General features: G+C 37.4%; 1 protein-coding gene across 3 annotated transcripts in view; it reads right to left on the reverse strand.

The window, feature by feature from the left end:
- CADM2 (cell adhesion molecule 2) overlaps positions 1-16,642 on the reverse strand; it is a 571,830-nt gene that overhangs the window by 50,380 nt on the left and 504,808 nt on the right. The window lies entirely within an intron of this gene.

A 16,642-nucleotide genomic window follows, 5' to 3' on the forward strand; every position in this document is an offset into this window, starting at 1 on the left:
ATACAGATGAAACATGCTGTGTCAGAGAGGGAGATGATAAAAAACAACACCATCATGCTAAAATAAACACACACATGTTAACGAGAAATGGCTGTATGTTAAAACACCCACTTTCAGACAGACTCAATGAAGGGAAAAAGGGGAGAAAATTCTACTAACTATAAGAGCTGCTTTTTCCGGATTGCTTTTCTTCTTCCCACACATTTGCTTAAGACACAGTTGTCTGCTAAGATCCAGAGCAGAGTATATTTCAAAATCTTTACCCTAATTTGCAGGCACAGTCATCTTTCAGTCATCCTTAATGCTTACAATTTATTGTTAGCACACATCAATATTTTTATAAAACACCTTCAAATGAAAACTAAGAAATGATAACAATAGTACTGATAAAAAAGCATGCATGCAAGCCAGAAAAACTTCATACAAAAAATGATGACAGCATCCTATAAAACCGTTCAGGTTTTGCTAAAGCAAGTGCAGGAATGCCAGGATTGGGAGCATGACTGCTTCTCTGCAGAGGAAGCAACAACACCTGATGCAGAATGCTCCAGTACAGATCAGATCATAACCAGATGTACACATAGAAAATATTTTGATTACGCTGCCAAAAGCAATAAAGACCAATAGTACTTTGCCTATAAGGTGATTGCAGGTTTTAAAGAACAAAAAACAAAAGCTCTGAAGAGAAGTAGAGAAAAGCACTTCTGAGAAGACAAAAGCATCTGACATTTTTCAGATTATTTATATGGCAGGCTTGAAAGGGAAGGACTCTTTTCTCAGCAGTTGATGGTGAGTAACCCATTCCATACTGATTTCACTGAAAATATTTCTGAAGGGTGCTATTCAGTGCAATAAAAGAGCAAAAGTCTGACCCATAATCTGTCTTCCCTTGCTTTGGAAAGAAATGCAATTGGTCCCTGAGTACCATCAATTCAGACTGAAATCAATGGAAGCTGAAGTAGCTCAGAGCTTTTCAGTATTGGGCCCTACAGAACACACTTCAGACACAGAATCCTTGAGTTCAGCATTGCTTAATTACTCTCTTAAGGCTTCAAAGTAACATGCTTACCTTATTTCCATGCTGGATGACAGATCATTTTCCAAATTTTAAAGCCTCCTTGTTAGTTACTCTGTAAGTCACCTACTATTTTCTGTATTCCTCTAGTTTTGATAAAAAATATCACCATGCTCTCTGGAATCTATATCTGTGTGATGTTCTACTTCTGAAGGCATCAGAAAACAAAGATACATCTTTCATCTCTACACTGATTTTTAATCTAATGTACACTGATATTTAATCTAATTCCCAGTATATAATATTCTCCAGACAGAAAAATTAGAACAGGCTTTTTAAAACCCTCACAGTTGTAGCCATATTAATCACCAGGAATAATGATAATATTACCTGGAGTGTGAGTATCACAATAATGAAATAGAACTGAGTATAACAAGCATTAGAAATAAATTAACATGTTAAAAAGATACAAGTCACATGTACTGATGTATGCAATTTCTTCTCATAAAGGGAAACTCCTTCCCTGATAACTATCTGTTAAAAATTAAATCAAAGAGAAAAGACTCACCTACTTCATAAGGAGAGCAAAACCTTGCTTATTAGGAAAGCTGTATACATCATTCTTGTACATAAAACTAATTAGTGTGACTCATGGTTCCATTCATTATCTTTCTTAAATATCAATTACTTAAGACTGCAATGACAAGTTATGGTTTTATGACAGAGCTATCCAATCTGCAATCATGCTGTTTACCTATTTTACCAAATAATAGCTTACATGAATCACTGGTTAACTTAGAACTTTCTGGTTTCTCTTGAGATTGAAACATTTCAAACAAGATTTCTTATTTTAAATTAAAGCTACCTAGGAAGCATTCTAGCTAACATGAACTAGGATCTGCCAGTGTTTGAGTGCAGATGTGATCTCATCAGATTAAGAGTAATGAAAACTTGTGCAGATATTAGTTTCCTGATGAAAGTCATAAACTCTGATGCCAAACATCAAAATGGAAGCCTGGCAGAAGCCTCAAAGAAAATATGTTTTCTCAAAAGGGATGCGAAAACAAGGAATAGTATTTGGTTTCTTTCCTTGCAGAGTGAGGTGAATTTAATTGTGCAAACTACTGCAGTCTGTGTGCTTTTCTCACAGCAATACCAGGACTTGCTCCTAAAGACCCTAGCATGAGGAGAAACCAGGAATCAGCAGCCTGAGGAGCATCACATTGCCCAGGCAATGAAATTTAAGTCTGTTCTGGACTCTAGAAAGGTTTGGTTTGTACCAGCTTACATTCCAGGCTCTGCCCAGTGGAATACTCCATTAACAACATCAGAGTCTGCAACAGAGATGTGCAAAGTAACCAAAAAACTCAGAGCTCTCCAGACAGCAGCCCAGATCCAAGCATTCTGAAATGATCCCCACATTGAAAAGACCTGTGTGTAAGGCACCTGCTGAGTCTGACAGAATGACTCTTATCAGTTCTTCCAAGATTTATGGATTCTTGTGAAAACTTTGTCTTTGCATTGAAAAGGCTTTTGTGTAAGAGAAAACAGAATATGCAGTTCAAGAAATAAACTAGAAGCAATGTCCAGTGTTCCTCAGTCTCTCATTGCAGGTGTAGGAAGTAAATGGGTTTGGAAGTTCCCAAAAATACACGGACTGCAGATAAAAAAAAAATGATACTTAACAACAAAGCTTCTGTTTAAGCCATAAGGATCACTGCGCTTTATAGAGGGTGTGCTGCTCCATGTCACGCCAGAAAAGAGAATTACAATTTGACCTGTTTCCAGTCCTGCAGGATTTTTTTTTTTTTTTTAATGCAAGGCATTACCTATCTGATTTCACTAGTGAGGCACACGTTGTCACCCAGAGCTCCCTGCTGGCAGCTGCTCAGAATATGCTATCATCGGGACAATGTAGATTTGTCCTCTTGAACTTTCTGTTAGGGAGGATCTTAGCAGAATGGATTTGCAGATTTCTGCCCAAGAAATCTGTGCTGGAGTGAAACTAATATCCACTTCCTTGTCTTGCAATTTCTGAATCTAGTTGTACACAATGTTCAGCTGAAAATGAATTTTTCTTTATGCCTCTCATGCCACTAAATACTAAGGATCATTATGACCAAGAGACCTCGCAGAGCGGAACTTTTTAATTCAAGTAGCCATACCCAAATCACTGTGCCAGATTGCTATTTCAGTAATACTAAGGTATTAATCCTTAGCCTCCTGTGAAGCAGAAAATAGCTATATTTTGCAGATGGGGAGCCAAAGAAGATAGAAAAGCCATGCTCAGGAGATCTAGAAGTCAAACAATAATTGTCTCCATTAATTTTGAAACCGCACTTCTAAACTGGATGTTTGTTGACAGACAGATATTCAGTCAAAAATCCAATAATGTACTTAAGTTGGTATTAACTTCATCATCTTGCCAGCTCTGAAATGTAAACAATTCATGGAGAACTAATTGTTTCTATAAAAGCTGTTGGAAATAGAAAAGGGGTTGACCTTCATGCCAAGGGACTCCCATGGACTCTTTGTCACTTCTGTTCCATAGGTTATACAGGTGAGGCTTGAACTGGACACTGAGTAGGAGAGATGGGCTCCCGACCTCTCTCTGGTGGCACAGGGAGGTTTGAGCTCAGCTGCAAATGCTCACCCAAGAGCCCTCATTTCAGTGAGGAGCTGGCATAATGCCAGAGCTGCTGCAGAGAGCGGACTGAGCACAGCCCTGGAAAGGTGTTCCTCGTGGCACTGCTGCTGCTGACACACCACAGGCAGGAGCCAGGGGAGAGCAGCCAGCAGGCACCCTGAAGGCTTGGAAAAAGGATGGTGGAACTAGGAGGAACAGGAAACTGGGCTTGGTGTGGGAGCTGCTCTTCAGCACAGGCACAGATGCAAATTGCTTAGGAGGGGCAGGGCAGTGCTGGACCAGATCAGCTCAAAGCAGTGTCGAGCCCCACCTGCTCAAAATTTCCTGTTTGCTTCTCCTTCTTGTTTGAATTGATGCCGTGTTCTCTTTGCTAAGGCAGAAGACATCCATCCATTTAAGTGAAGAGAGTCTGGATAATTTACTCTCCCTGCCAATTTGGCCCTGAGCATTTTTACTCTCCATTTCCAAAGAAATGAGAAATGGTTCTGTTTGGTTTAGCAGGCTTATGTGAAAGATAGATCTGACCTATTGAAAATATTTGACTTTTTTGGTAAAAACACAACCGATATTTTGACATGACTGAGCACAAATCAGACAACAATAGCTGCAGCTGATAAAAATGTAAAGGCTTTTGTTTCAAGCCTGACAAAAGCTGACGGAAAAATTAAAGGACAGAGTGATAATGATGGATGGTCCTTGCTATATTTTGACTGAGAATGAAAGAAATTTTAAGTGGTAAACTGAACTGAGTGATGACCTACCTGGGAAACAATCTCACTACTCTGTGAAAAATTTAATCAGTCTGTGATATGTAGCACTAAATAATTTAGCAAGGTTTTAAATTCAAAGGGAGCTGCATTTACCTTGCTTGAAGAAAATGGGATTGAACAAAAGGAACACTCAGCTTGAACATCATGTGCCAATAGCTCCTTAGCACTTAGACTGAATGATCATGAATGCTCATGGACACGAGGTCAAGGGGTTCTTTTTACTAATTGATTCAGATTTATGAAACTCTGAAATGGCAATTATGTGCTTGACATTTTTGCTCGCAAATCAGATGTCATTAAAAGTATCCAAACCCTTTTAACAAAAGCTCCTTGTAGATCTATATCTTTAGTTATACCAATAAAATCTTCGAGTGGATGAGTTCATATTGCAAGACACACAGTTGGACTAACTGGAAAGAATAATAATTTTTTCTTCTTATAGAAAGTTTTGTAGCTTGCTGGTTCATTTGTGGTTTGTTTTTCAGGTTTTTTCCCCTATTTCAAAAGCAAGAGGTTTCAGTAGCAAATGAAGGAGGATGAAGTATTAAAAAATACAGCAAAAAAAAGCCTGTGTCCTTCTATTCTCAAAGAGTCAAGCAAAAACTTCGAATGCACATCCCTGGCCCAAATTCTGTCCTTAGAAAGTTAAGAATATAACTCAGAAAAACAAAGCACATTTTAATATTAGTATTTAGTACTGGCAGTATGGTGTCATCCCAAATCACTTAAAATGAGGGCCTGATATCACACTGTGGCACCTTTTACAACACACGCTCTGACCAGAATTGCTTATGAAAAAATAAAAAATGTGATGAATATGAAAAAAACAAGGTGTAGTAGCAAGTTATTTCTGATTATGCCATCTCATTTGACACTGAAATATGAAGAAGTTAGCTGCCCTAAATTGTCTAGAAAGAACTCCTGTAGCGAATATCTCATTTATTTTGTGCACCAGAGCAACAGCAGGACTCACAAAGACCACAGGTGTGTGAAAGGCTGATTTTCCACAAGTAAAGCCAGGTCAGGCTCAGGACAGATGTGAGAGCTGCCAGAAAAAACCAGCTGTGGATCTCAGGCAGGGGAGAAGGAAGAAGCAGGGGGATGGAAGTACCCCAGTGTGGTAGGAAGGCATGGCAAGGGAGGACAAGTTGCAGGGCTGAGAGCAGTGACCAGCATTGACTTCTCTCCTCCCTGAAGGTACATCTGCCCAGACCCAGGCCAGCTCTCAGCAGAGCTGTGGGGCCCTGGGCCAGGAAGGCAGGAGAGGTATTTAGGATATTTAGGTAAAACCCAGCTCTTCCACCTTCTAGGGGCACCCTTGATGCCTCAGGTTTTAGCTTTTATATTTTTCAGATTCTGTACTGCTTTAGTGTGCAGCTCTGCACTTCATATTAGGGGATGGTGAGCTCTCTTCACAGAGCAGGGAGACAAAACAATTCCTTCTCTAGCTGGGGATCAAAGACAAATGATCCAAACTTCAGGCCCAAGAGCATAAACAGCAGTGGACTGAAGAGAGAAAAACAAGAAGGATGGGACTTCATAACCCAAAGCTGTAATTAGACAATTAACTCCAATATGCAAATGGATGAAAACGTATTAAAGTGAGAGACCTTGTGCCTGGTTGTGCATTTTGTGACCATTTTGGGTTCACCTGGGGTGTAGCCCTGGCCAGGCTCTTGTACTGCCCAAGGTGTATCCATTGAGGCCTTTTAATAAATACCTACTTTACTCTTTAACTCCATCTAGTCTCTATTTTAGGTCAGCCTTCACAAGGCATCACCCTAACAAGCAGAATATGCTGAGTAGAGGCAGTGCCCACCTTTTGCTTGCACAAACAGAGTCTAGGATTTAGTAGACACTGGGACTATGTGCTTCAAATGCTTGTGGGTGCTTGCTGAAAATTCTAAGAGTAACAATAAACACTGAAAGGAAAGGTCTTTTTTTATTTTAATGGATATTAAAACGTGACCTTTCTGCACAGCACCAGATGTTGCCACAAATTTGGCTTTGTCACCTGGGGACTGGAGCAGTCTGCTGCACTCACAGCTGGTGGAGCTGCACAGAGGGACCCCAGGAAACCTGAACAGAGCATTTCACAGGAAAGCATCTAACATGAACATCTGAGAGATGCACTGGTGGCTCATGGCTCTCAAAATGTCGGCTCTGGCCTTTGAAGCCCTCAGTGCTTACTTTGGGGATGGTTTTGCTCCCCACAGCACTCCACTGAATTTGCTATCAGCAAAAGCACTCTGGCTGCAGCTCCCTTGGAACAGAGAGAGGAGTTTGCAATGAAGGCCTGGAGATGCTGCAGCACGCTCCCATTTCACCACCCGTCACACTCATTGTTTGTCACCAGCCCAGCCATTTAAAAAGCTCCCTGTCCCTGCTCCCAATGAAGCAGAAGAATAAAATGTGGCACAATGTACTGTCTCACAATATATTTACCTATTGCTGCTCAGTTTTGGGGGGGGGAAATTGCGTTATCTGCAGCATTTGTAAGAAGCTAATAAGCTGTAATGCCTCATTTCTTAATTTCTAGTTATGCTAAAACCAGGTGACACACACAGTCTTCTTCAAAACGATAAATTTAACAAAATAATACCTAATTATTTCAATAATGAGATCCTGAAAATTATTTTACTGCAAGAAAAATTGAAATTCTGAAGTAGAAAAATTATTAATACTGAAGAATCTGTTTTCAAGCCCTCTAAGCTTTACTTTATTAATGGTTATTAGTGCAAGATTTACCTCTAAGGACAAATTAAACCAACTATTCAACATAAACATTGAGCTTCAATGTTATGGAGTAATATGAATATAATACATACAAATTTACTCCTGGAGCACTGTAAAACCTAATTTTTTCCCCCAATCTTAGCACAAGTTTTGTCAGCAGTTAAAATAAGTCCTTTCCAGTTCAATAGTAGTAATAATAACAAAGCCTATTGTTTAAAAGGAATCAATCTGTATTGTATAAAAGATCACTATTCTCATTAAAGTAGCTACAAATACTGCACTGAAGCTTATGCAACTTGCCTGAATTTGGTAATTCAACACTTTAAATAAATAAAAAGGAAAAGTTTTAGAGCATTGTTTGAGACCACTGCCTCAAATAAAGATATCTTACTTATAAAAAGGCATATATACATATACATATATACACACACACATATATTATATATATATATATATGTCTTGATTTTATTCACAGTTCTACATTAACAAATATAGAAACAGTAAAGAATAGACATCTGCCTTGATAGAAACAGTAAAGAATAGACATCTGCCTTGAAGACCTGTAAGATAATTTTTTGGGCAGTGCAGATCAAATTTAGGAAAAAAAAGACAGTATTATTCCCATTTCACAGGTGGGGAAATGAACACAGGAGAATTAAGTGGAATGTTTTATATTTTACAGACTTCTGAGCCTGACAGGGGAGTTCAGAACAGATCTCCTGAGGCTCATTTTAATACTCTGCTAAAAAAAAAAACCCAAAAAATCAAAACCTCCAAAGAAAACAAATTGCATTTAAAAAAGCAGCTGTCCTTATACCTGCAGTGCAAATTTCACTGCATTCAGGACAAAATGTTACCACAAAAGCCACCAAACATCTTGTATGAATAAAGCCAGCACAATTTTCTCCAGAAGCACACCATTCTATCACTATTAATATGGTGTTCTAGGCCCATTGCCACTGCTTAAAAATCACATTAAGGCTGTGATGTTCATTTTTATTCTTTTTAAGTGAGCAGACAAGCCATATTTCCTTGTTTTCCCAAGCCATAAAATAGAAGTATTCAAAATTAAATGAAATAAAGTACTGGCATCTGGCCCTTGAAAACCTATAAGGAAAAGCTAATGCACAATACAAATTCAGGCACCCAGCAGCCTTGAACAAAGATGACAGCTTTCTCATAATGACACTTGACTCTTTCTGCACACACACACACAAAAAAACCCAAAAAAACTTCAAAAAGCTCAGCCAGAATTGCACTGAGAAGAAAGAAAGTAATGAGAATTTTCCAAAATTTCCTTATTATGGGGACATGTTGAAACTAAATGGAGGTAAACAGATTGCTGATCTCTATTTTATTACAGTTCTACTTTCATATCTCTGAGAAATTCAGGGCAGATCACTGAAGTTGCTTTAACAACTCCAAACTTATGGCAATAATTCTAAGGTCAGTAAAAAGAGATAACAGGGACTGTAATTTATTTTAAATAAGTTTATTTCAAAATAAAATCAAAGGGTCCAACACTAATCTGAAACACTTTATCACAGTGGGATTGCTGTATCTTATTGAAAATCACCTTGGGAAAGTGACTGGTGCTGTGCAACCTAAACCACAGATTTTTGCACTTCATTGCACTGTCTCTGACTAATACACTTAATTCTCACATTCCTATCACCAAAGTACACTACCTGAGAAAATAAGGCTCTGTCTTTCCAGCTGTCAATCTTTTTGCTCTGTTTTTTGGGGGCCTGGGTTTTTTTTTTGTCCTCAAAAGAGTTCTATACATGTAGTTGAATTCCTAGCGTGATTCTTTGGTTTTATGCAACACAAAGCTATGAATGCTGGGATCCATGGAATATTGTCAAGACTTAATTTTGTTAAAACTAACCAGCTTCCCTTCAGGGTGGCAGACATTTAGTACCTTAACATTTATGCCATCAAGCAGGATAGCTCACCAGTGGAAATCACAAGGGTTTTTAAATAGAGAATACTTGATCGTATCTGCTAACTTATTTTAAACAAAGTGATAAGAGATTTCAATTCCTGCTCCAAAATGATGAAAGCCACCCAAAGCTCTCCTCCATCAGGCCCTTCAACATGTCAGCATCCCTCAATCCTCCCTGCTTCCCACCATTCAAGGGTTGGGAAACCTGCAGAAAATGTAAACTACAAAACCACTGGAGGGAAACCAAACTCACTGGTGCAATGATTCACAGTAATATCTGAAGAATAAACACTTTGCCCACTCCTTGAGTTTTTCCCTGCCAAACTTTCTTCTGTCCTTCCTCCTCTCCTTTGATTTGTTTGTTTCTACACTTGCCATGAGGATTAATAAGGGCAGTTTCAGCTGGAAGATGAATCTGCCTCAGGCATGAGGTTACCAAGGAAAGCATTTTTTTTCTTCAAGGGAGTAAACAAGCAGTGTGGATACCAGTGGAGGGAAAGCAAAGGGTCCTGATTGAAAACTCTTTGGGTCCCTGTCACAAATTCATCAAGCAATTAATAATTAAAAATTAAATAGCAAAAATAAAATAATAACTACTAACAATTTTTCATATAAACTTATGGATGTTAGAGATATTAATGGTTTGAGATAAGTTAATTGCCTACTTTATCTGAGCCTCCATGCTCATCTTCATATGTGATCAAGAAGGCTCAGATACGAAAGTTCTCAAAACTCACTAAGAGAAATTCATATTTGCAGAAGCTTTTCCCTACCCCTCTCAGCCTCCAAGACATTTGCATCTATCTCCAAGAGAACTCACAATCTCAGTTAGAGCAAAGCACAGTTCTGATGTATCACCTGGTAAGACCACTGGTCATTTTAAGCAGTATCAGTTAGATCATGCTCTATTTTATTTCCTGAATGGAGTCAAACACTGAGTTCCTCAAAAGCAAGGTAAGTTATGGAAGCACCATGTGAGAAAGACAGAGACAGGACACCCTCATCTGCATTCCACCACCTGGTGGTGCAGAAAAAGCTTCAATTTAGAAAAATCACTAAGTCACTTCAATATTGTCTTTATGGCTTGAGTTTCCTGAATAATAAATGATCTAGATGGAAACAGAAGATAATTAGCAACTGTTAGACCATAATTTTATCATCAGTCTAAAATGAAATCATTGAGTTAATATTTTCTTCATGAATATTGCATATGATGTTCATAGACATAGTGATTTTACAAGCTGGAATCTCAAAGAAAAAAAAGGGTAAATTGAAGTAAAGTTCAGGAAAGTTGTGGGTACAAGCAATAGCAAAGAGTGAAAAATTAGACAGCAATCATTGCCACTACATCAAATCAGTGATAATAAATTTAACAGTACTGAAGGTCAGTCAAAACAGTCATAAAAGCAAGAGTGACATAATTGGTATATCCACACAATCTTTTCATTTTCAGAAATCCCATTAGAACTATCATATCACATTTCATGTGCACATAGAAAATCAAATATTTTCAAGAGTTATGTCTTATAAAAGGCATTATCCAAAACCACAAGTTTTAGAACACGTACAATATGTATTCAAATAGAAAGGAGATTTACATGTTAAAATATATTGTTAAAGGTTATATTGATATATTGTGTATTTTGTTATTGTTCCTTTGTGAAAGCGCTTGGGGAGAGATTTCCTGCTGCTGAAGTAGTCTGCATTCAATTTCAGTGATTAATCCAACACAAAATTTAAAAAAATCTTTTATATATTGTATAAAAAATCACTTCATTTTAGAAGTTTTCTTTAATGAGAAACAGTATTTTAATATAAAAATGTAGAAGTGCCAACCATATTCCTCAAAAGTATTAGTGTGGTTTGGAATGTTATTTTCTTGACCTTTCCAAAATACTTTTAAGCTTATCTGGAAAAGAAATTTGTATCTTATTTTTCTAAAGTCACCATAAATGAAGAAAGATCAGTTCATACAGCTAAACCATACACCCCACTATTCAAGTATTTATCAACAAAAAGCAATTTCAAAGTAGCTGCCTTGAGAGTGTTCAGGCATAATAGCTGGACAATTCATCCATAAAATTAAGCCAACAACTCCACCACAAGTTTCTCGACAGACTTCTCCTACCTGAAAATGTCAACTATACACTATTCTTCTTCAGCCCAATAACAAAAGCTCAATTGCACAATTTCTTAATTCATCTGACTGCAGGAAATTCATCTGCATTGTGCTTTAAAATCTGGACCACCCAACTAAAAGTCAGCTTGAATGTTGTGGTAATGATTTAATGCCTTAATCTCATTTTACAACATTAATGTAAAATTTGAGTATTTCAACACAATTTGATGGGCTATGCTTTGAAGAAGATAGCTTTGGGGGAAGGAAGACTTTTGAGACTGAGCAAGCACTCATGAGCATGCTTTTATTTATTTACTTTCTGACTGAAAGCGCAGGCTCCTTTTTTCTACAAGTTATCTTCTGTACTTTTAAATTTATTTTTACTTCATGTAAAATGGGAATAGTAGAAACTTTTCACTTCTGTTTTAAGGACTCAGTACTGAGACTTCTTTCTTTTAATTCAAACAAAGACACCAAAAAAGAAGAATCTCCAAACTAAAAGGCACACATAGTCACATACAGTGAATTTCTAATTAAGTCTGAAGAAGTCTTCTGAGTCTCACATTCTTGAGATTGCTGTAAGGGCAATGTTGGGGTTATTCACCAAATTCCCCCATAACTGCAGCTATGAATGTTATTATTGTTACATCACACCGTGGCTCTGCTCAATTCTCTTTTTGCAAAGCTCAAGCTTTGTTCACATAAAGGCAAAACATTCCCATAGGCAAAGAAAGCCTGAGGTGTGTGTGTATAAATGAGACACTTCAACTCAGAAAACTTTAAAGGAGGAAACTTTTTAAAAAGTCCAGTCACCTCAACTTGTAGGACCTTAACACCAAAACACAGAACAGCCAAGATTGCTGATGAGTGTGCTGCTCCACAAGGATGCTGCCTTCCTTCCTTCCCAAAATTTTTATGTGGCTTTTTTTACATGTTTATAAAGGTTATTAAATTGTCCAAAAACACTGTGCAAGATTTACCAGAGGTCTGCAGTGAAAATATTTGCAAACCAAAAGATCTATTGCCTATTCATTTAGCTTAATTTTGAAAGAAAGCAGAATATATCCTCACCTCCTCAGGTTTTTTCAATTTTCTGCTCTATTCAGTTTCTACCTTTACAGAGAGACATGCACAAGTGAGTTCAAGAAATAAAGGAAATAGAAGGCCCCCTGTGAGGACATCAAAACAGAAATGAAATAGAATAAAAAACCTGATTGCTGGAAAATGAACTGAAAAAGACAAAATAATCTATAACAGATAGAGGTAGAAGAGTTTGTTTAATTTCATGAGTTTTGGATTCCACAAAGTTTCCACCAATTTTAAAAATAAAATCTTACACAGGTGTACAAGTGCATGGTGCTGGAAGTGTTTTTAGGCATGAAAGGTGAAGATCTATAAATATATTTGGAGGTAGGATTTAATAAACTAAGGTGTCTGGTGCAGATTTAACATAGTGATGTTCCAGATATGCAAGTCAGTCGCAGAGATTTAGAACTAGAACAAAAAATGAAGAAAAAAGGGGAGAAAAAAAAAAAAAAAGACCATGAAAGAAGGAGAATGGATACATGGGAGAAAATGGCAGGAAATGCAGTTTAAGATCACAATTATTGAGAAGTAGAGACCAATGTGGAAATACTTGAGAATCTATTAAAGGGAGTAGCAAATTTAATTCTAAATCCAAACTTGAAGCACAAACAGCAAAAGAGGCCAAATAACTTGTAAGGTTGGAAAGCGAAGAGATCAAGCACCAGGCTTAAACAAACAAAAGAGGATACTTTTCCCTCAAAGCACATAACTAAATTCAGAATCTTGTTGCCACAGGTTACTGTGGAAGCTAAGATGACAAATGTTTTGAAATGGGACTGGACAAGCAGCTGGAATATAATGCTGTAGTTAGGAAAGGTGCAGTGGGATTTCTGGTCTTACACATTGTAGGAGATCTAATGAGGTTGTAACTGGGTCTTTCAGTTGCTTTTATTTGCAAAATATTGCTTGCCCAAGAAAAAAAATACAAAATTGAGAGGCTGAAGACAAAGGAGTATGTCATGCCACTTCTTATTCCTCAGAGATCCTAAGCTGCTCAAATGATTTCCTAGTTAAAATTTGGACAATAAGAACTGCCTTGACCATCTACAGCTGCTGATTCATGTTCATTTCCACACTGCTCTTCCATATAATTGCTGCACAACACATTACAGTTCTGAATATTTCAATTAATGTAATGCCTGGCTGCAGATTGGCATATCAGGATATTTCACCAAGGTGCTCTGTTTCTAACAGGGTTGTAAATGATCAAGTGCTGCTGTTTGCACTAAGGAGGTTTCAGTGATGTGGACTTCTGTCACTCCCGCCAAGGCAGTGCTGAACTGAGCCTTTGGCAGTGGCACCCAGAGGTGCTGAACTACTCCTCCAAACACAGCAGCTGTGTCCTCAGGTTGATTATGATGGAGCACCTCCTTCCTCCACTCCAGCTAAATCACTGCAGCTGTTACTGCAGCTCTGCAAGCAGAGTCTATGTTTTTGAGTTGAGCAACACGAGTTTGACAGTTTGCTCTGTTTGCTGGTGATTAATGACTAGTATTTGGACAAAGGTAAACAAAAATTCTTAATAAATTGGAAGAGAGTGAAAATTGCCTGGGGCCCATTACCAAAGAAAGGGTGTAATATATCCAGCCAGAATGTGCACTTCTAAAGCACTAAGCTTGCCAATTAGAATACAGAAATGACAACAGCTACAGGCATTAAAGCCTCTGCCTTTGTTACTGCATGAAAAAAATGCTTGAGCAAACGACATGTCTTGCCTTTGTGCTTCTGCCTATAAACTCTGACTTTGTACCCACCTTCCTGCTTCACAGAGTACTTTTTGACATTTATTATTAACAATAAATGTTAAGAAAAAGGAAATTAGCAGTCACATTGATTCGGCAAAGCAGCATGAGCATATTTAATAGCCCAAGCCTTTAACCTTATTCAAATAGATTCAATTTCTCTGAAGTCTGGTTTCTTTAATTATACAAAAAAATTCTAAAAATAATTTTTATGTTGTCAGATACTAATTTTATTGGACAGATTTCTATTCATCTGCTAACAGCAATATTTATTTTCTCTGCCACCAGTTAACATCAGAACAGTATTACCTCATCATCACCCCTAACAGTGGAAAAAATACTACTCTTCTGTATAATTTTGTGTTTAGATCAGTCCAGTTAAAGGCATGAGACACTCTTTGCCTGGTATGTAAAATTAATATATATACATACTTTCTTACATCATATATAATTAAGATAAAATATATTTTCCATTTCTGGTCAATGTTGTCTCTACTCTAAAGCTGCCTAAACCCTCTCTGAGTTAGGAAGATAAAGAATCGAGAGAATTAGTAGATGGAGTATCACTGAAAGGAGGATTTCTTAGGGGGAGACAAAAAAAAAAAAGAGAGAAACCAGATGAAGCTGTTACACCATTAACACACAGAAAGAGATAAAAATCAGTTGAAGTGGAAAATAAAAAGGAATAAAATGCATGGAAATCACAGTACATATAAGAAAAGGAAAGCTGTGAATCATGTTGCCCTTCCCTGCCTCTGCAGAGGATACCTTCCACTGATGTCCCCTGTTTCCTCACACAAGCTCCTGTGGGAAATCTGGCTTGTACCTTGTCTTAGAAACCTGATATTTTAAGGTAAGAAGTCATATGATTAATGAGCTCTAACAAAGGAGTAGGACAAAAAATTACGTCAACACATTAAGCACAGGGGAAGGGATGAGAAATCAAAGGATGCTTCCAGATATATTTAGGAAGATAAAAAATACATTCTCTATTAAATAGAAGGATGCATCTCAGAAAATGATAAAAAGTAGGTTTTCTAGCCCCCAGAGAGAGAGAGAAAAAATATTGTATAATTTTAGGAGGATTATGGCTCACTAGAGACATTCATGAATGTAATGAGCTAAAGAAGGGGTAAGGCTGCTTAAATTTATCTATACAACGGATTGTGCTACACTTGATAAAATAATTGTGTCAGTCTCCTTTTTACTTAAAATTAACCTTACAACTCTGAACCCCAGTAAGTTGTTAAGTACTAAACATCATCTCATGCTCTGTCACAGAACTCTGATTGTTTCAGAAAGCTGGGAAGCACCTGACATTTACCTTCTCTAGTTCCAGCGCTGGAATTGCAGAAATGCAATTAGGAAAACTCAGGTACTCATAACAGAAAAGGTCAGCAATGAGCAAGCTAAACCTGGTAACATGCCTAATGTGCTGCCAAACATAACAAAATGCCTCCCTGATAATGAATGATTTTACAGACTGCCAGGAAGTTGATGCAAGATAATCAGATCACCAGGGGAGACACCACTGTGCGAGACTGGGAACGGTGAAATATTCTTTGATACAGTTCTATTGCAGAGTCACTGCTGATGGAAGAAGATCCCCCATTATAAAAGGCCATATTTTCAGAAATAATGACATAAATAAATTGGGCAGAAAACACAAATGACAGAAGTTTCAACACATGCTAAGTGCAGAAGCTGTTACCTCACCAAAGGCAGAGCACTTTGTGCCTGCAGCCAACAACCACCACACCACTGCCTCTGGGATGCAAAAGACAATTTTTCTTTTCCTCTTTTTGTAGCAGACAACGTAAATAGAGGTTAGAGGGTTTAGTTTTTCTGTTTGTCTTTAATGCAGAAATACTCACGCAGCAGTACAGGCTCTGTGCTCCTCATGGAAAGAACTCCTCCTTATTTGTGTCACTCATCCTACATAAACTATGGTGAACTTCAAGAAACATGAAAAGTAACCTAAGTGCTTCTTTTGATAAATGATGTTTCATCAACAGTGCCAATAAATATCTCATTACTGAAAGCAGCACTTACTAGAAGTTTTATGCCAAATACCTAGAGGCAGGTAAATCTGTAGTGAAAAATGTTTCTGATACCTTACAACCACCAAGGAAATGTATTCTTGTTGTAACTGAGTTCATAATGAGCAAATAAAATCTACATAATTCTCTTGTCTATTTAAAGACTAAAATTTACACTAGATTTTTTCATTTTATTTTGTCATAGTTATAAGAAATTGCATTAAAAAAAAGAGGAGAAAAAGTATAATCATGAACTAAAGTGAAGGTCCTGCCTCTATATTCTCTAATATAAAAATTCAAATTATGGAAATGGCAACCTTCCAGGAACTACCTCTGATAGGAGAACACCATGTTTTGAGGCTCCTAGATCCAAATTGCTAGGCTGTATTAAAGGCCAATTCTAATTTTATATTATAGTTTCCCCTACAGCTGAGTTATATCAATCTATTTCCTGATCATGGAATCCTTTCATGGAAGGAAGCTTTTTCACATGACACATATTATTTATTAAGAAAAAAAACCCAAATCAATTGTAATTTATTG

The sequence above is a fragment of the Melospiza georgiana genome, chromosome 2, assembly GCF_028018845.1.
Source record: "Melospiza georgiana isolate bMelGeo1 chromosome 2, bMelGeo1.pri, whole genome shotgun sequence".
NCBI lineage: Eukaryota > Metazoa > Chordata > Aves > Passeriformes > Passerellidae > Melospiza > Melospiza georgiana.